The following is a 20724-nucleotide window of genomic DNA, read 5'->3' as shown; positions in this document are numbered from 1 at the left end:
CACCAGCCTGACCAACATGGAGAAACCCCGTCTCTACTGAAAATACAAAATTAGCTGGGCGTGGTGGCACACGCCTGTAATCCCAGCTACTTGGGTGTCTGAGGCAGGAGAATCGCTTGAACCTGGGAGGCAGAGGTTGCAGTGAGCTGAGATTGCACCATTGCACTCCAGCCTGGGCCACAAGAGTGAAACTCCGTATCGAAAAAAAAAAAAAAAAAGAAATTGTACACATGGCTCCTCCTCAAATTAGAAGAAATTCATAAAGAAATAGCAACTGAGTGTTAATTTTCTTAACATTAGACTATTTAGTGAAATGTAATTTGAAAGGCTTTAATGGTCATTTAAACTTGAACTGCTTTTTCTTAGGAGAGCATAAAAATAAATGAAGGAAAGAAAACATAAATGAGGCCAGGCGCGGTGGCTCAAGCCTGTAATCCCAGCACTTTGGGAGGCCGAGACGGGCGGATCACGAGGTCAGGAGCTCGAGACCATCCTGGCTAACACGGTGAAACCCCGTCTCTACCAAAAAAATACAAAAAACTAGCCGTGGGAGGTAGCGGGCGACTGTAGTCCCAGCTGCTCGGGAGGCTGAGGCAGGAGAATGGCGTAAACCCGGGAGGCGGAGCTTGCAGTGAGCTGAGATCCGGCCACTGCACTCCAGCCTGGGCGACAGAGCCAGACTCCGTCTCAAAAAAAGAAAAAAAAAAAAAAGAAAAAAAGAAAACATAAATGAAAGATCTCCATAGACTATTAAAGGCTGCCTATTCTTTACAAATATCATGGAGGTCAACATTTAGCAGTTCCGCCAATGCTATTCTGGGAATTGGATGAGTCAAAACTATTAAGAGAATCAAAAACTTTAGCCAGTTTCAAATTAGCATATGCATTTGTAAATTTAATGATACATTAATGAACTTACAATCATACTGTTCTGTGCTATTATATGTATGACAGCCATATAAGCAAGTTGACATAACAGAATTTTTATCAGACCCTTTAATTATATACATATAGACAGTATTTAAAAATTAAACTAGGTACAAAAAAAAAACTAGGAAAAATATTTGTAGCTAATTTGACAAGAGTTAGTATATATAGTGTTATACAAAAAAGCTATTAAGATAAAACACTGTCTCCAACAGTGCTGATGGGCAAAAGGCATGAAAAGACAAAAGGGTTAATATGATTAACAGATAACATGGAAAAGTTATTCAATTTCAACTTCACCAGAAATCAGTATACCAGTTTTTGCTAAGCAAATTAGCCGAAGTTAAAGAAAGAACTAGTGACATCATCCAAAGCTTCTAAGTATGTGATAAAACAAGGAACAGATATATGTTTGGTGGCAGTATAAAATTTGTACAATCCCCCAGTGTGGCAGTAAGTATATGCAAGGATCTTAAAAACGTTCATGCTTTTTGGTAATTTAACTTCTGGAATCTATACTTAAGGAATGATCCTAAATGAGAAAAAATATATACATTATGCAGAAAGACATTTGTCAAAATATTATTTATGGTTGCAAACCACCTGAATATTGAACAGTAGGAGAACACAAGATAAAGTCTTGTGTATTTATTTGCGGATATATTTATATAAATAGATATGATATGTTTATCAAATATTTATTTGAGCAAATATGAATCAACATGGACAACTTCCATAATCAAAATGTTGAAAAGGAAATGAAAGCAAGTTGTAGAATACTTTATACATTTCATGGTACTAATTATATAAAGTTTAAAACATGCAAATAATATTACATATTACTTAGCAATACATACATATGTGGTAAAAGCATAAAGAGTAGGCTGGGCCTGGTGACTCGCATCTGTAATCCTAGCACTTTGGGAGGTGAGGCGGGCAGATTGCCTGAGCTCAGGAGTTCGAGACCAGCCTGGGCAACACAGTGAAACCCCGTTTCTACTAAAATATAAAATAAATTAGCTGGGCGTGGTGGCGTGCGTCTATGGTCCCAGCTGCTTGGGAGGCTTAGGCAAGAGAATTGCTTGAACCTGGGAGGCAGAAGTTGCAATGAACTGGGATCGCGCCACTGCACTCCAACCTGGGCGACAGAGCGAGACTCCGTCTTAAAAAAAAAAAAAAAAAAAAAAAAGCATAAAGAAATGCATGGGCTGAATAATCACCAAATTTCAGAAAGTGGTTACATACGTTAGAGATGGAGGAAGCTGCAAATGAGGATGATTACACAGAGGGTATCAGCTACACTGACAATGTTTTATTTCTTAAGCCCTGTGGGATACATGGATGTTCATTCCATTATTCTTTTTATCTTTTTGTATATCTTAAATCTTTCATGGTAAATTTACAACGTTATGTAGCTATAAAATAGTTCCATAGAAAGGCAATACAATAACAGGCCTTCTCTGGGGGAGGCGGGGCATGCCGGGCCGCGCGCGGGCTGCTGGGAACGGGGCAGAGCGCGGCCGCGCCGGCGCATTGAGAGAAGCGGAAATCGCCGCGAAGGACGTGTTCCTCATGATTCGGCGCCACAAGACCGCCATCTTCACTGATGCCGAGGAGCCCAGCACGGTGTTCGAGCTGAAGCGCATCGTGGAGGGAATCCTCAAGCGGCCTCCCGACGAGCAGCGGCTATGCAAGGACGACCAGCTCTTGGATGATGGCAAGACACTTGGCGAGTGTGGCTTCACCAGCCAAACAGCATGGCCACTGGCTCCAGCCATAGTGGGGCTGGCCTTCCAGGCAGACGACACCTTTGAGGCCCTGTGCATCGAGCCGTTCTCCAGCCCGCCCGAGCTGCTCGTCGTGATGAAGCCCCAGGACTCTGGAAACAGTGCCGGTGAACCAGCTGTGCAGTGAGGACCCCCGAGAGGCGTATTCCCCCCAGTAAAAGAGATTTGGGAGTCTGAAAAAGAAAAAACATGGAAAAAGTTTGTACTATGACATTAAGTTAAACAAATTACATATTCAAAATGATTACAGCTACTTGAAAGCCATCCAAAAATCTTGCAAAGAAATATCCCCCAAAGTTACTGTTTTTCACATTGGATGGTGATGTTACCTCCTTATTCCTTTAAAACATATCCTCTATTTTCTCTTATTATTGACATTACAAATATAATTGAAAAACGGTAAACCTATTTTTCAAATAAGCATGATATATTCATTAGTTACTAAGCCATTTGTACTATTATGTCACATTTGATTTGTAAATTAATGTTCTGCTTAGCTTTGAGTTTAGCATCATGTGTAAGTTGTGGAAGGATGGAGAAGACTGGAGAGAGAGGAGGTTGGCAGGGACCTGAGTTTGTTGACAAAGGATGAAAGCAGGATGGGCTGGACGCAGTGGCTCATGCCTGCCATCGTAGCACTTTGGGAAGCTGAGGAGGGAGGATCACTTGAGCCCAGGAGTTTGAGACCAGCTTGGGCAATGTAACGGGACCCTGTCTCTACAAAAAAAAATTAGTCTGGCATGGTGTTGTGTGCCTATAGGCCTAGCTACTCAGGAGGCTGAGACAAGACAATTGCTTGGGTACAGGAGTTTGATGCCATGGTGAGCTATGATTGCATCACTGGACTCCAGCCTGGACAACACAGTGAGACCCTATCTTAAAAAGAAAAAAAGAAAGCAAGGTGGGCCAAGGCTTGCTGTTATAGATTCCTGAAGTATTTGAGGAAGATTATTCTGATTGTTACGGGCAATCTAGGTTGGCCTCCAGTGAGACTTGAAGTAGCAGCAAGGTTCCTTATATGAAAGTATGGAACATAAATTCACTTTGTTGAAAGAAAGAATAAATGAATGGAAGAATAAGTCAGAGCTAATATTAATTTGAGGCTCTTAATTCAAGCTTAGATACTGTTATTTCAGTGATTTCCCATGGATCTTAGAATTTTAGAACTGACCTGGGTCTTGGAGAGCATTTGTTTTAACTTCTTTATGTTATGGCCGAACAAACTAAATTCCAGAGAAGCTGAATAACACCACCAAGTAAATAAAAGAGGGTATTTGGACTTTCCTTTCATCATATTATTAACTTTCTTAAAAGAAATCAGGTGGGCCAGGCGCAGTGGCTCACGCCTGTAATCTCAGCACTTTGGGAGGCCGGGGCAAGCAGATTCTTTGAGGTCAGCAGTTCGAGACCAGCCTGCCCAACATAGTGAAACTCCATCTCTACTAAAATTACACAAATCAGCCAGGCATGGTGGCAGGTGCCTTTAGTCCCATCTACTCAGGAGGCTGACCTGTAGTCCCAGCTACTTGGGAGGCTGAGGCAGGAGAATCACTTGAACCTGGGAGGCAAAGGTTGCAGTGAGCTGAGATTGCACCACTGCACTCCAACCTGGGCGACAGAGTGAGACTTCACCTCAAAAAACAAAAAACAAACAAAAGGCAAGTGGGAGCCTAATCTTTTTACAAGAAAATGTACTACAAATTCCTCGGCCTGCCCTTTGCCACTTATAGAAAACCCCTGACAATCTGGCTTCAACCTATCTTTCCACTTTATCTCCCACTAATCCTCCAGAAAAGCATGGAATTTCTGTTATCCTTACCAATAAGGCCCTCCACCCTTCTCTCTGCCTATCTAAAACAATTCATCTTTCAAGGTACAACTAGAATACCAAGAGTATAATCCAGAGGTAATGTCATGAGTGCCTGAATTTGATTGAAATGTGTGGAAATGAAGTAGAATGGAAAAAGCTTGTGCTTAAGAAAGGGGAGAACAAAGAAGCCATGGGGAATAATAATAACAGTACTACTAATAATGGCAGTGTTAACTACTAACATTAAATGCATGCTTATGATATGCTAAGCCCTGTGTTAACCATTTTTTGTTCATTATTACACTTAATAATGTTCTCAGTAACTCTGAAATCATATATCAGGATTGTGTTACATGTAGCAGAAAACCTTATTATAAGAGGTCAGGTTTTTTTTTTTTCTTCTATTCAATAAGGAGGCCAGTCCAGTTTTGTGTGACCATGAGAGGTCACCAAGAACCCAGGCTCATTCTGTCTTCTTTCTCCACTATTCTTAGCATATGTCTTTCATTTTCAAGGTCATAATATAACTTTTCAAGACATTATATCTGCCTTCCAGAGAGAAATGCAGTAGGTATCTCTTTACAAGGACTTCTGTCAACATCTCTTTGTTAAGAGCTATGTTACCTGGCCACTGCTAGTTGCAAGGGAGGCTGGGAGACCACCAAATGAAATTCCGTTAATAAAGAGGAAGGAGGGATGGATATTTAGGTAGGGAGCCTGCAGTGTTATCCTCAGTTTATAGATAAGGAAGATGAGGTATAAGAATACTAAGAGCCGGGCGTGGTGGCTCATGCCTATAATCCCAGCACTTCGGGAGGTGGAAGCGGGTGGATCATCTGAGATCAGGAGTTCCAGACCAGCCTGACCAATATGGTGAAACTCTGTCTCTACTAAAAATACAAAAATTATCCAGGTGTGATGGCGTGTGACTGTAGTCCCAGCTACTAGGGAGGCTGAGACAGGAGTATTGCTTGAATCCAGGAGGCAGAGGTTGCAGTGAACGAAGATTGCACCACTGCACTCCAGCGTGGGTGACAGAGTGAGACCCCGTCTCAAAAAAAAAAAAAAAAAAAAGGAATGCTAAGAAACAGGCAAGGCATGGTGGCTCGTGCCTATAATCCCAGCACTTTGGGAGGCCAAGGCAGATGAATCACTTGAGGCCAGGAGTTTGAGACTAGCCTGGCCAAAACCCCATCTCTACTAAAAATACAAAAATTGGCTGGGTGTTGTGGCGCACGCCTGTAATCCCAGATACTCTGGAGACTGAGGCAGGAGAATCGCTTGAACCTGGGAGGTGAAGGTTGCAGTGAGCTGATACCGTGCCATTGCACGGCTGATATCCAGCCTGGGTGACAGAGTGAGACTGGGTCTCAAAAAAAAAAAATGCTAAGAAACAATGGGACAAGTAGATCTGACAACATGGCCCATGTCCCTAACAATTTGCATTATACGGCACATTTTTTTTTTTTTTTTGAGACGGAGGCTCACTCTGTCACCTAGACCAGAGGGCAGTGACGTGATCTCGGCTCACTGCAACCTCCACCTCCTGGGTTCAAGTGATTCTCCTATATATGGCACAATTTTTTAAATGGCTTAGTCCTACTCTCTACTTAAGGTGTGGTATAAACAATATCAGAACACATTTTATGCTACTGTTTCCCTTCTTTGGTAGCTTCTCTTCCTCTTCCCTGCTGTCTTTTTCTTTCAGATCTCAGGGGAGGCTGCGGGTTTTGGTTAGAGCTGAAAGGAAAGAAACTAGTGTCAGTCTTTTGTTTCTCATTTGAAATAGTGGCTAACTCTAGGAAACAATAGACATGTTGATGGTTTCATAAGACTTGGTGAATGATTAAGTGTGGAGCTTGATGTAGAGTCAAACAAAATCTTAAGGTTTTGACCACAAAGTTGTTATATGGACAATGGAAGATACATATTAGTAAGAAAGGAGAATTGTTGGTTTACTTTTCTATGTTAAGTTTCAGATGTTGGCAAAAATTCCTGATGGGTATCAATAAATCTCGTGTAAGTCAATCATAATGAGCAAGTGAGAAGAAAAATAAGGCAAACATATTTGTAAAAACAATGATGATCCTGTCCCTACTGGAATAATAAAATGTATTTGTTTTACCTATGTCGATACCTGTTTATAATACGGCTTTGCATGCCTAAAGATGAAAGAAAAGGCAGTATTTCACAGTTTTGAAGATAAGGCAACAATGACATTTTAAAAAAAAAAGACCAGGCTGGGCGTCGTGGCTCATGCCTGTAATCCCAGCACTTTGGGAGGCTGAGGTGGGCGGATCAAGAGGTCAGGAGATCAAGACCATCCTGGCTAACATGGTGAAACCCCGTCTCTACTAAAAATACAAAAAAATTAGCTAGGCGTGGTGGCACGCGCTTGTAGTCCCAGCTACTTGGGAGACTGAGGCAGGAGAATGGCGTGAACCTGGGAGGGTGGAGCTTGCAGTGAGCCAAGATCGAGCCACTGCACTCTAGCCTGGGCGACAGAGCAAGACTCTGTCTCAAAAAAAAAAAAAACCAGAAGCATCACCAGTTTCTATCTATGTCTGCACTTGGGGACAGATGGCATTTTATTAAATTCCTACAAACCAAGTCTATAAATTGGGTGGATGGAATAAACACAAAAATTTGGGAATTCAGAGAGCCTCCGTGATGTATGACATTGGCAAAAATCAACTTCAGATCTCTAAATAGTGGTGAGTGCTGTAACTATTCATCTCATGGATACACTGTTTATTTGAAGTGTGGCAGGCTGGGCGTGGTGGCTCAAGCCTATAATCTCAGCACTTTGGGAGGCTGAGGCAGGCGGATGATGAGGTCAGGAGTTCGAGACCAGCCTGGGCAACATGGTGAAACCTCATCTCTACTAAAAATACAAAAATTAGCCACACATGGTGGTGGGCACCAGTAGTCCCAGCTACTTAGGAGGCTGAGGCAGGATAATCACTTGAGCCCGGGACGCGGAGGTTGCAGTGAGCTGAGATTGTACCACTGAACTCCAGCCTAGGCGACAGAGCGAGACTCCATCTCAACAACAACAACAAAAAGAATGTCACTGTCTTTTTAGTCTTCTCATAGGCTTTATTGCCATATGTGCTGGAAAAATCCATCCAAATTTTTTCATCTGATTTGCATGAGCAATATCTATTTCTGAGGATTATTCATGGATTACCCATAAATATTCAGAACAATGTTCCTGTAGATCTTAATCTTTGCTATATTTGGCTTAGGGTTTTGTTTTCTAAAAAATTTTCCATTTCCTTTCTCCCATTCACCATAAGATTCTCCCTAGTTTACCATTTGGTCAGCCACGATATTTGCAATCTCACTTGGATCAAATGGGACTATGTATATGAAGGCTCTGTGTGTTGTAGAACACTATACAAAAAGACGGGTTTTACTCAAGATAAAAATATTTTGTCCTGTATTGAGTTTTTAAAATTAAGCTTTAAGTAAACAACAAAAAAGATGTCTGAATGTTTCATCAGTGAAAATTCTTAGAAAGTATTTTCAACGCTGGCCGGGCGCGGTGGCTCAAGCCTGTAATCCCAGCACTTTGGGAGGCCGAGGCAGGGGGATCACAAGGTCAGGAGATCAAGACCATCCTGGCTAACACGGTGAAACCCCGTCTCTACTAAAAATACAAAAAAAAAATTAGTCGGGCGTGCTGAGGCAGGAGAATGGTGTGAACCTGGGAGGTGGAGCTTGCAGTGAGCCGAGATCGTGCCACTGCACTCCAGCCTGGGCAACAGAGCAAGACTACGTCTCCAAAAAAAAAAAAAGTATTTTCTATAATGTTTTCTGGGAGCTGTCATTTAAAACACGAATCATTCATATCTTCTTTAGCCTACTCTACTAAAGGTTTTGTGTTTGTTTTTGTTTTTCTCTTTACATTTTCCTTCCCAGTACTACTACTCTGCTCTTGTTTGTAAGGAAAGCAAGCAAACTACTGGCCCAAAGTCTACAACTGTTTTTCTCTTCCATCCCTATTATGTTCTTTTGTCATTTCCCCTATTATTGTTCAGCTAGCCGTCAAGCCAAATTATAAACAGGGGGGAAGAAGATGGCAAAAGGCCACTGTTTGTTTAAAACAGGCTGGAAAGCAACCTTCTCCAACAAACAGGTAGCAATCCAGCACAAGTGAACGCACACAAAGGGGCCACTGGGCTGCGACCCGTTAACTCCCTTGGGACCACCTGGTGCGATCAGAGGAAAGAGAATCACAGATTGCTCAGTTGTATTTCCTGCTGTCAGTGAGGAGTAGAGAGAATCAAAACTAGGCTTGGCAAGTGAACAGATCATAGGCAAAGTGGTGGAACCAGTCAAGCGTGTCTGGGGCAGAAACCTTGACCTCAGGCATTCCAGAAATCATTTCTAACAATCGAATCATCTCACACATCTCATTTTTTGAAGGATCATAAGTGCATAGTAGGCTTATGAACTTGTATTTTTCTTTGGCATTTCCTGTAATTATTGTTACTATTTAGGGAAAACTGTTAATTTGTATTTATTTTGTGTCTAGTCACCAAACTCTCTTGTAGACTTAATTGTATACTCTGCATGTAACGATAATTTTGTTTTCTCTTTTCTAATAATTATCTCTTATTTTTGTTCTGTGTTTTGCTGCATTGGTTTGAACTTCCAAGGCAGTGCTGTTTGTTTGTTTGCTTGTGGAGACAGGGTTTCACTCTGTTGCCCAGGCTGAATGCAGTGGTATAACCATACCTCACTGCAGTCTCACACTCATGGGCTGAAGCAATCCCAGCCTCAGCCTCCAGAGTAGCTACTACTACAGGTATGTGCTACCATGCCTGGCTAATTTTTCAATGTTCTGTAGAGAGTGGGGTATAGCTATGTTGCCCAGGCTGGTCTCGAATCCCTGGGTCTCAATCAGTCTTCCTACCTTAGCCTCCCAAAGTGTTGGGATTACAGTCATGAGCCATTGTGTTCGGGCTCAAGGCAGTGTTAAATAATTGCAATATATGGGGCATCGTTGTCACCTCCTTTTTTTTTTTTTTGAAACGGAGTCTTGCTCTGTTGCCCAGGCTGGAGGGCAGTGGCGAGATCTCGGCTTACTGCAAGCTCTGCCTCCCAGGTTCATGCCGTTCTCCTGCCTCAGCCTCCCGAGTAGCTGGGACTACAGGCACCCACCACTATGCCCGGCTAATTTTTTTGTATTTTTAATAGAGATGGGGTTTCACCATGTTAGCCAGGATGGTCTTGATCTCCTGACCTCGTGATCCGCCCATCTCGGCCTCCCAAAGTGCTGGGATTACAGGCGTGAGCCACTGCGCCCAGCCGTCACCTCCTTAAAAAAAAAACAAAAAACAAAAAAAAACAAATAGAGATGAGGTCTCACTATGTTGCCCAGGTTGGTCTCGAACTCCTGCACTCAAGTGATCCTCCTGCCTCAGCCTACCACAGTGCTGAGATTACAGGTGTGAGCCACCATGCTTGTCTCTATTTTTCTTTTTATCATCTCTTTTTTATAGGAATGCTTCAGTTGATTATCGTAAGTAGGATATTGTAGGGGGTTGAATTTTATCCCCCTAAAAAGATACTCAAGGTCTAATCCCTCTCCTGCTCCTCATACCTGTCAATGCAACCTTCTTCAGGAATAGGGCTTTTGTAGATGTAGTAAGTTAAGATGAGTTTATACTTGATAAGGGTGGACCCTAAATACAATGATTATTGTCCTTGTAGGGAGAGGGCGATCTGGAAATGAATACAGTTCAGGGAAGACGGGCAGGTGAAGGCAGAAGCAGAAAGTGAAGTGATGAAACTGCAAGCCAGGAAATTCCAAGGATTGCTGGCGAACACAGGAATTTAGGAAGAGGCAAGAAAGAATTCTTTCCCAGAGACTTCTGAGGGAATACAGCCTTGCCAATAGCTTATTTCAGCCTTCTAGATTTCAGAGCTGGGAGAGAATGAATGTCTGTTGTTTCAATCTTCCAGTTTCTGGTAGTTTGTTCCTCGGAAACTAATACATATATTGTTTATGTTTGAAAATAGGTATTGAAGAACATTTCTACTTCTCTTTGACTAGGATATTTTGTAAAATTAATAAGGAATAAACACTCTTTAATCAAATGAGTATTTAGTATCTTGCTTGCTAAAATGTATGCATTTTTTAAAAAATATGTATTTTAGTTTTAAAATTGTATATGTATATGCACATAAATTTAATATTTGTTATAAATCCATAAATGCAATCATGTTATGTATCTTGGATTTTACGTTTTTCATATTGTGGTCTTTTTCTTCTTGTTTTCCTTCTTGTTTTGCTTTGTACTTTTTTTTTTTTTTTTTTTTTTTTTTTTTTTGAGACGGAGTCTTGCTCTGTAGCCCGGGCTGGACTGCAGTGGCCGGATCTCAGCTCACTGCAAGCTCCGCCTCCCGGGTTTACGCCATTCTCCTGCCTCAGCCTCCGGAGTAGCTGGGACTACAGGCGCCCGCCACCTCGCCCGGCTAGTTTTTTGTATTTTTAGTAGAGACGGGGTTTCACCGTGTTAGCCAGGATGGTCTCGATCTCCTGACCTCGTGATCCGCCCGTCTCGGCCTCCCAAAGTGCTGGGATTACAGGCTTGAGCCACCGCGCCCGGCCTGCTTTGTACTCTTTTCTTCTGCCCCTCTGCCTACTTCACCCTAACCCACATACCCAGGTAACTGTATATTCACAGATGTTTATATATTTGCATACACACACACACACACACAGATTTTTTTTTCATTATTTGTTTTACAAAATGAAATACCACACGTGATGGTCAATTTTATGTGTCAACTTGGTTATTCCCTCAGTTACTAATCTAGCTGTTGTGATTAAAGTCCATAATCAATGACTTTTAGTAAAGGAGAATATCTTAGATAATCTGGTTGGGCCTCATCCATTCAGTTGAAATGCCTTAAGAGTAGAACCGAGGTTTCTGGGAAGAAGAAATTCCACCTGTGGGTAGCAGCCTCCGCCCATGCCAGAGAGTGCCACCTGCCCTTCCTTATGGCCTGCTCTATGGATTCAGACTTGCCTAGCTAGACCTGATGATTAATCGATCAATTGTGTAATTGAATTTCCTTCAACAAATCCCTTATGATGTCTCCTGCTGTTTCTGTTTTCCTAATTGAGCCCTGACTGATAGAATAGACTTTTTCTCATTTTGCCTTTTTCATTCAGCAATATATCTTGCAAATTATTCTAAGTCCACTGACATAGCTATTGTTCATCCACTTTAATTGCTGCATACTATTTTATGGTGTAGATGTGCCATTATTTTTTGACTGTTTCCAGTTTCATGCCATTATGGAAAACGCTGACTTAAATGCCTTATATTGGTTCTTTTCTTTCCTCAAGATAGAATCGCAGAATGGAGAATTTTTGAGTTAAACAATTATACAAACATTTCCTATAATATGTATAGTCATAGTCATCCCTTGGTATCCTTGGGGATGGGTTCTAGGACACCTGTGGGTACCAAAATCCACAGATGCTCAAGTCCCTTATATAAAATGGCATAGTATTTGCATATAACCTAGACACATCCTGCCATATACTTTAAATCCTTTCTAGATTATATATTATAATACCACATAAAAGTGACGGTCAATTTTATGTGTCAACTGGTTATTCCATCGACTACTAATCTAGGTGTTGCTGTGATGAAAATCTATAATCAATGACTTTTAGTAAAGGAGTATATCTTAGATAATCTGGGTGGGCCTCGTCCAATCAGTTGAAAGAAGGGAAGGGAAGAACTGAGATTTCTGGGAAGAAGAAATTCCACCTGTGGATAGTAGCCTCAGACCATCAGCCTCAACAACAATACAATGTAAATGCTAGGTAAACGGTGGTCATACTGTATTGATTCTTTTTTTTTTTTTTTTTTTTTGAGACAGAGGCTTGCTCTGTCACCCAGACTGAAGTGCAGTGGAATGATCTCCCCTCATTGCAACCTCTGCCTCCTGGGTTCAAGCAATTATCTTGCCTCAACCTCCCGAGTAGTTGGGATTACAGGCGTGCACCACTACGCCCAGCTAATTTTTGTATTTTTAGTAGAGATGGGGTTTCACCATGTTGGCCAGGCTGCTCTCAAACTCCTGAACTCAGGTGATCCGCCAGCCTCGACCTCCCAAAGGGCTGGGATTACAGGTATGAGCCACTGCATCTGGCCTTGGGTGGGGACACAACCAAACCATATCACCACTATATACTTGATTCTTATTTGTATTATTTTTTATTGTAGTATTATTACTTTTAATTGCTTTTTTCCAAATATTTTCAAATCTTTGCTTGGTTGACTCCATGGATGGGGAACCTACAGATACAGAGGGTGGACTGTGTACCTTTACACATATTTAATTTTAATTGATGTTACTACCTCCTTTCCTAAAAAGCTGGAACAATTCATAGCACCACTAATGTTGTATGAAAATACAAAGTCATAGGTGCTACAGTTCTTTTTACCTTTTTTCTGCCTGATGAACATAAAGTGATATTTATAATAATAACTACTTTAATTTCCATATTCCTGATATGTAGTTTGAGCACTTTTAATACAGCTTCTGGCATTTGGATTTGTTTTCCCTAAAATTTTCTTGATATTCTGTGTCTATTATTAGGTTGTTTGCCTTTTCTTATAAATTTGTAAGAAATTCCTCTTTGTTCTCTGGCCTTGCTCGGTGACTCATGCCTGTAATCTCAGTATTTTGGGAGGCCAAAACTGGTGTATTCCTTGAGCCCAGGAGTTTGAGACCAGCCTGGGCAACATAGCAAAACCCTCTCTATACAAAAAATAGGCCTGGCTCAGTGGCTCATGCCTGTAATCTCAGCAATGGGGAGGCCATGACAGGTGGATCATTTGAGCCCGGGAGTTTGAGAACAGCCTGGGCAATATGGCAAAACCCTACAAAATAAAAAATAATAAAATTAGCCAAGCATGGTAGTGTGCACCTGTAGTCCCAGTTACTTGGCAGGCTGAGGTGGGAGGATTGCTTGAGCTTGGGGAGTCAAGGCTACAGTGAGCTGTGACTGTGTTACTGCACTCCAGCCTGAACAGCAGAATAAGACCTTGTCTCAATTAAAAAATAAATAAAAAGAAATTATTCTTTGTTCTATCACAAAAATTTTAATGTACTGTTTATTGAATTTATTTATGGTATATATAGCTAAAATTTTTGTTTAGCTGTTTGTAAATATGCCTATTGTCTTAATTATAGTTTTTGTTTGTTTGTTTTTACAATTACAGCTTCTCAGTTTCAAAACTTGGGTAAAGGTCACCATTGTCCCTAGAAGAGATGGTACAGGTAGTATCTTAGATTGTCTTGCAAGATGTTTATTACTTTATTGTTGTATTTGTCTTTAATTTAGTCTTTTTTTAATGATATATTCACCTAAAAAAACCCAAAAGATCATAATAAATCTTAATCATATTTTAAACAAAGGGAGAAGTAAATTCTCCTTTTCAAATTCTTAGCCAATTTAAAAATGTTCTTTGATTAATATAATTTTCAGAAATTCCAAAGCAATTTTAATAGTACTGTTGAGCTATAATTGACATATAATTTCAAAATATTTCCTTTGGAACTTTTGCAATCCTTCCCCTGCCAACCTTTCTTTACTCTCCAGGCAATCCCTGATCTGCTTCCTATCACTACAGATTAGTTTGCATTTTCTAGGATTTAATATAAATGGAATCATGCAGTAAATACTTTTTTGGGGAGTCTGGTTTATTTTACTTAGGATAATTATTTTGAGATCATGTTGCACATATAACTGGCTCATTTCTTTTTATTGCTGAATAGTACTAGATCCTATGGATATATGATTTGTATTGGTCCATTTTCATGCTGCTGATAAAGACATACCCAAGACTGGGCAATTTACAAAAGAAAGAAGTTTAATTGGACTTAACAGTTCCATGTGGCTGGGGAAGCCTCACAATCATGGCGGAAGGGAAGGAGGAACAAGTCATGTCTTACACGGATGGCAGCATGCAAAGAGAGAGAGAGAGCTTGTGCAGGGAAACTCCCCCTTATAACACCATCAGATCTTGTGAGACCCACCCACCATTGCAAGAACACCATGGGAAATACCTGCCTCCATGATCCAGTTGCCTCCCACCGGGTCCCTCCCACAGCATGTGGGAATTCAAGATGAGATTTGTGGGATACAACCAAACCATATCACCACTATATACTTGCCCATTCAAATGCTAATGAACAATCTAGTTTTTGGCTATTACCAAATATAAACATTCATATACAAGGCTTTTTTTCTGTGTGTGAGATAGGGTCTTGTTCTGTCATCTAGGCTGGAGTGCAGTGGTGCAATCATGACTCATTGCAGCCTCAACCTCCTGGGCTTAAGCAATCCTCCCAACTCAGCCTCCTGAGTAGCTGGGACTACATATGCATACCACTATGCCCAACTAATTTTGTATTTCTTTGTAGAGATGAGGTTTTACCATGTTGACTAGACTGGTCTTGAACCTCTGGGCTCAAGGAATCCACCTGCCTCAGCCTCCAAAATTGGGATAGCAAGCATGAGCCTCATATACAAATTTTTATATGGACATATGCTTTCATTTTCTCTTTGGTAAATACCTAGGAGTAGAAGGACCAAGGCATATGATAGGTATATGTTTAATGTTTTAAGAAACTGCCAAACTTTTCCCAAATTGCTCATATAATTTATATTCCCACTAACAGTTATGACAGTTCCAATTGCTCCACATTTTGTCAATTCTTGATATGGTCAGTCTTTTTAATTTTTTGGACGTTCTATTAATAATACGTACACACCTATTAGTGGTATTGCATGTGGTTTTTTTTGAGACAGAGTCTCATTCTGTCACCCAGGCTGGAGTGCAGTGGCACAATCTCAGCTCACTGCAACCTCCGCCTCCTGGGTTCAAGCGATTCTCTTGCCTCAGCCTCCCGAGTAGCTGGGATTACAAGCGTCCTCCACCATGCCCGGCTAATTTCGTATTTTTAATAGAGACAGGGTTTTGCCATGTTGGCCAGGCTGGTCTCGACTCCTGACCTCGTGATCCACCCGCCTTGGCCTCCCAAAGTGCTGGGATTACAGGCATGAGCCATTGTGCCCAGACTGCATGTGGTTTTAATTTGCATTTCCCTAATGACTGATGATGTACAGCATCTTTTCATGTGATTATTCACCATGCATGTATCTCCTTTGGTGAGGGGTCTGTTTATTTATTTTCTTTCCAGTGAGAAGCCTGCTGTGGTTCTTACTTTTGTTCCCCTATATGTAGTTTGATCACTACTCTGCTGACGATTCAAGAGGGCCTTCTGTACATCTCCAGAGCTCTCTATCTCTGTGTAGCCCTCTTCTGACAGTCTGCCCTGCAAACTCGAGTCTCCCTGGAAGCCCAGTCGTGTCTCCTCAATGGAAAGAAATTGCCAAGCTCCTCCGGGGTTTTTCACTCTGCACTGCAGTGTGTCATTTTCTGCAGGAAGTTTACTAGAGTTTCTAGAGCTTACTGCAGAGAGCGAAGCATCCTGCAGCTCTAGATAGCTGGAGGAATTGTGGTGCAGGTCTCCTCTCTTTGGTTTCTATCCTTTGTTCCCTTATGTTCACTTTCTTTTTTTTTTTTTTTTTTTTTTTTTTTTTTGAGACGGAGTCTTGCTCTGTGCCCCAGGCTGGAGTGCAGTGGCGCTATCTCGGCTCACTGCAAGCTCCGCCCCCCGGGTTCACGCTATTCTCCTGCCTCAGCCTCCCGAGTAGCCGGGACTACAGGCGCCGCCACCTCGCCCGGCTGGTTTTTCGTATTTTTTAGTAGAGACGGGGTTTCACGGTGTTAGCCAGGATGGTCTCGATCTCCTGACCTTGTGATCCGCCCGCCTCGGCCTCCCAAAGTGCTGGGATTACAGGCTTGAGCCACCGCGCCCGGCCGTTCACTTTCTTAAACGTTGTAATTTTAAATACTTTGTCTGATTTTTTTTTTTTTTTAGTTGTTTTAGGTGAGGGAATAAATACAGTCCCATTTTTCCCTCTTGGCTGAAAGCAGAAGTTCTTTACCAAAATGTTTCTGAATTTATATAAAAATAGTACAAAACAGTGTATATGTTTTCTCGTGAATTAAAAACTTTTTTATCTTTCTGTAGTGGCCTGATTTATCTCTGGCAGCGCTTTCTGTCTTAAGATCTATTTTGTCTGACAGTAATTCTAGTTTTCCTTCAGTTAGTGTTTGCCTGATGTCTTTTTCTACATTTTGAATTTCAGCACTTGCTGTGTCTTTTTTTTTCCCTTTATTTTTATTTTTTAAAGTTTTTTTTACACATGACACCTGCCCAGGAGGTCCTGAAAACATGTGTCCCTGTGTCTTTATTCTTCAGATGTCTTTTTAAAAACAGCTTGTGTGTGTATTTGTATATACATTATTTGTGACTATCTTTTTCTTTTTGTTGTATTGTTTAGTTGCTTTACATTTATTATGATGTAGATTTATTATTATTATTATTATTTTATTTTATTTTTTTTGAGACAGTCTCACTCTGTGACCCAGGCTGGAGTGCAGTGGCGCCGTCTCGGCTCACTGCAACCTCCGCCTCCTGGGTTTAAGTGATTCTCCTGTCTCAGCCTCCCGAGTAGCTGGGATTACAGGCACCTGCCACCACGCCTAGGTAATTTTTGTATTTTTAGTAGAGACAGGGTTTCACCCTGTTGGCCAGGCTGATCTCAAACTCCTGACCTCAGGTGATCCTCCCACCTTGGCCTCCCAAAGTGCTGGGATTACAGGTGTGAGCCATTGTGCCTGGCCAAAGTTTTTTTTAATGATCATAGATTTGTAATATATGTTAGCAGATCATATCCTCAGAAACCTACAAGTTTGTTTCTTTTTTCCTAATCCCTGTGCTCTTTTTCTTTGTCTTATTTGCATTGGTTAATCTCTCAGGACCATGTTAATTAGAAGTAGGGTAACAGCATCCATCACTTGTTCCTGACATTCAGTTGGAATGCTTTTAAAAGTTTAGCATTAATTATATTTGTTGTGATGGCTTTTTGGAACCAGTTTCTTTTCCTCTTCCTCTTCCTCCTCCTCCTCCTTCCCCTCCTCTTCTTCTTCTTCCTCTTCCTCCTCTTCTTCTTTTTCTTTTTTTTGAGGCAGGATCTTGCTCTGTTGCCCAGACTGGAGTGTAGTGGTGCAATCTCTGCTCACTGCAACCTCCACCTCCCAGGCTCAAGTGATTCTTGTGCCTCAGCCTCCTGAGTAGCTGGTATTACAGGTGTGTGCCACCAGGCCCGGCTAATATTTGTATTTTAAGTAGAGACAGGGTTTCCCCATGTTGGCCAGGCTGGTCTTGAACTCCTGACCTGACGTGATCTGCCTGCCTCGGCCTCCCAAATTGCTGGGATTACAGACATGATCCACCATGCCTGGCCTTTGGATCCAATTTCTATTATACTGATGAAATATCTCCTTATTAAAAATCTCTAATATCATAACATTTGGGTTTCTGCTTAAGGCTTTCTCATATTAACTGAATTTTACTCTAAAATATAATTATCTGATGTGCTATGAAATACGAATTCCTGCTAAAGCCTTTCCTAAATCCAAGGTATTCATAAGGTTTGAATGAGTATGAATTCATTGGTGTCAGATGTGGCATGACTTCTGTTTGAGAGATTTCATTAGTTTTTTTCACTGGCATTGGTTCTCTTATGTAGAGCACTGGTTAAACATGGAGTGAAGGCTTTACCACACGTTTTACATTCCTACTGTTTATTACCCGTATGGGTTCTTACACGTACAGTAAGCAGTATGATACAGAGAAAGCTTTTCCACCCTTAGTGGATTCATAGGGTGTTTCCCCCGTCATGAATACTGTAATATTTAATGATGAATAGCTTGTGCCCTAAGACTGTTGTGCTTTCATTATCTTCACAGGGCAACCCTCAGATCTGAATTTTCTTTTCTTCCCTTTTTATTTTTTGAGACAGGGTGTCACTCTGTCACCCAGGCTGGAGGGCAGTGGTGGGATTACAGCTCACTGCAGTCTCCACTTCCCCAGGCTCAGGTGATCCTCCCACCTCTGTTTTTGCATTTTATTTTTAGTAGAGACAGGATTTCACCATGTTGCCCAGGCTGGTCTTGAACTCCTGTGCTCAAGCAATCCACCCATCTTGGCCTCCCAAAGTGCAGGGATTACAGGTGTGAGCCACCACGCCCGGCCTCAAATCTGAATTTTCTCATGCCCAGTGGAATTTGATTTGCCACTAAGTGCTTTCTCACCTTCCCTACTTGCGTAGGGTTTATCTCCAGTATGACCTCTGTGGTATGAAGTTTGACTTCTGAATAAAAGCTTTTTCATACCTACTACATTCATAAGATTTCTTTTTTATATGGATTATGTGATGAATAATGAAGTTTTCCTTTTGGCTGAAGATTTTCCACATTTCTTACATTCATAGAGTTCTCAGTCTTTACAGTGTGAATGTTCTGATCTTTAATGAAGTATTTCTTCTAGCTAAGACACTTCCACATCGATTCCATTCAGGGCTTTCTTTCCTGGATGAATTTTTCTCATGCTCCGTGAGATTTGATTTGCGATTGAAGGCTTTCCCACCTTCCTTATGTGCATAGGAAGGACAGTGTCTCCAGCATGTCTTCTTTGGTGTCTAATGAGCCTTGACATTTTAATAGCAGTTTTTCCTCCCTGTTATATGATTTCCTCCCTGTATAGTTTTCTTTTTCTCTCTTTCTCTCTCCTTCCTTCCTTCCTTCTTTGTCTTTTTCTTTCTCTCTCTCTCTCTCCCCCTTTCTTCTCCTTATTCTTCTTCTTCTTTCTTTTTTTTGGAAATGAGGTCTCACTCTGTTACCCAGGCTGAAGTGCAGTGGCACAATCATGGCTCACTGCAATCTCAAATCTTTTGGGCTCAGGTGATCCTCCCACCTCAGCCTCCCAAGCATCTAGTACTACAGGCATGCGCCAGCACGCCAGGCTACTTTTTTCTTTTTCTTTCTTTCTTACTTTTTTTTTTTTTTTAAATAGAGACAGGGTTTCGCCATGTTGCCCAGACTGGTCTCAAACTCCTGGGCTCAAGTGATCCACTTTGGCCTCCCAAAGTGCTGGGATTAACAGGTGTGAGTCACTGTGCCACCTGGCCCCAGCTAGTTTTTCATTCAAATCTTAAAACCAAAAACACCCCAAACCGTTGCTATCTTATAAATACTCATCATCCCAGCTATCCACATTCAGATAATTCCTCACTCCTCTTCTCCCCCACAGCCCCAAACAATCTTGTACCACCTAATTTCTTACTTAATAATGTTAAATTAGTTTCCCATGGCTGTTGTAACCAAGTATCACAAACAGAGTAATCAAGAAACAGGTAGCTTAAAACCTTAGAGACGTATTCTCTCTTGGCTCTGGAGGCTAGAGGTCTGAAATCAAGGTGCCAGCCCTGTTCCCTCTGAAGCCTCTAGGGAAGAACCCTTCCCATCTCCTTCCTGTTTCTGGAGGTTGCTGGCAACCCTCAGCATTCCTTGGCTGGTGGACGCATCACTCTCTGTCGCTGTTTTCAGCCTTTCTATTCCCTCCTCTGTGGATCTATGTCTTTGTTTTCTTGTCTTAAAAGAACACCAGTTACAGGTTTTTAGGGCCTACTTTATCCAGTATAACCTCATCTTAATTTATTATATCTGGAAAGGCCCTATTTTCTTTTTTCTTTTTTTGGAGAGGGAGTCTCGCTCTGTTGCCAAGGCTGGAGTGCAGTGGAACGATCTCGGCTCACTGCAACCTCTGCTTCCCGGGTTCAAGTGATTCTCCTGCCTTGTCCTCCCAAGTAGCTGGGATTACAGGTGCGCACCACCACACCCGGCTATTTTTTTGTATTTTTTAGTAGAAACAGGGCTTCACTATCTTGGCCAGGCTGGTCTTGAACTCGTGACCTCAGGTGATCCATCTGCCTCAGCCTCCCAAAGTGCTGGAATTACAGGCATGAGCCACCATGCATGGCCCCTATTTTCAAATAAGGACACTATTCAACCCAGAACAGATGTCAAACACCCAGTTACACTCTTGGTCAGCCACACCCAGACCCGTATCTTAGGCTGTTTTGTGCTGCTATCACAGAATATCTGAGACTGGATAATTTATAATAAACAGAAATTTACAGTTCATAGAGGCTGAGAAGTCCAAGATCATGAGGCTGGCATCTGGTGA

The 20724-nt window shown here is 41.6% G+C and overlaps 1 pseudogene; it reads left to right on the top strand.

Annotated features, from left to right (window-relative positions):
* The first annotated feature begins 2403 nt into the window (after window positions 1-2403).
* Window positions 2404-2846, top strand: LOC103248829 (elongin-B pseudogene; annotated as a pseudogene).
* The last annotated feature ends 17878 nt before the right edge of the window (window positions 2847-20724 follow it).

This window comes from Chlorocebus sabaeus, chromosome 1 (genome assembly GCF_047675955.1).
Source record: "Chlorocebus sabaeus isolate Y175 chromosome 1, mChlSab1.0.hap1, whole genome shotgun sequence".
Taxonomy (NCBI): Eukaryota; Metazoa; Chordata; class Mammalia; order Primates; family Cercopithecidae; genus Chlorocebus; species Chlorocebus sabaeus.
Note: the sequence above shows the minus strand (reverse complement) of the source record. Positions and strands in the feature narration are given on the sequence as shown.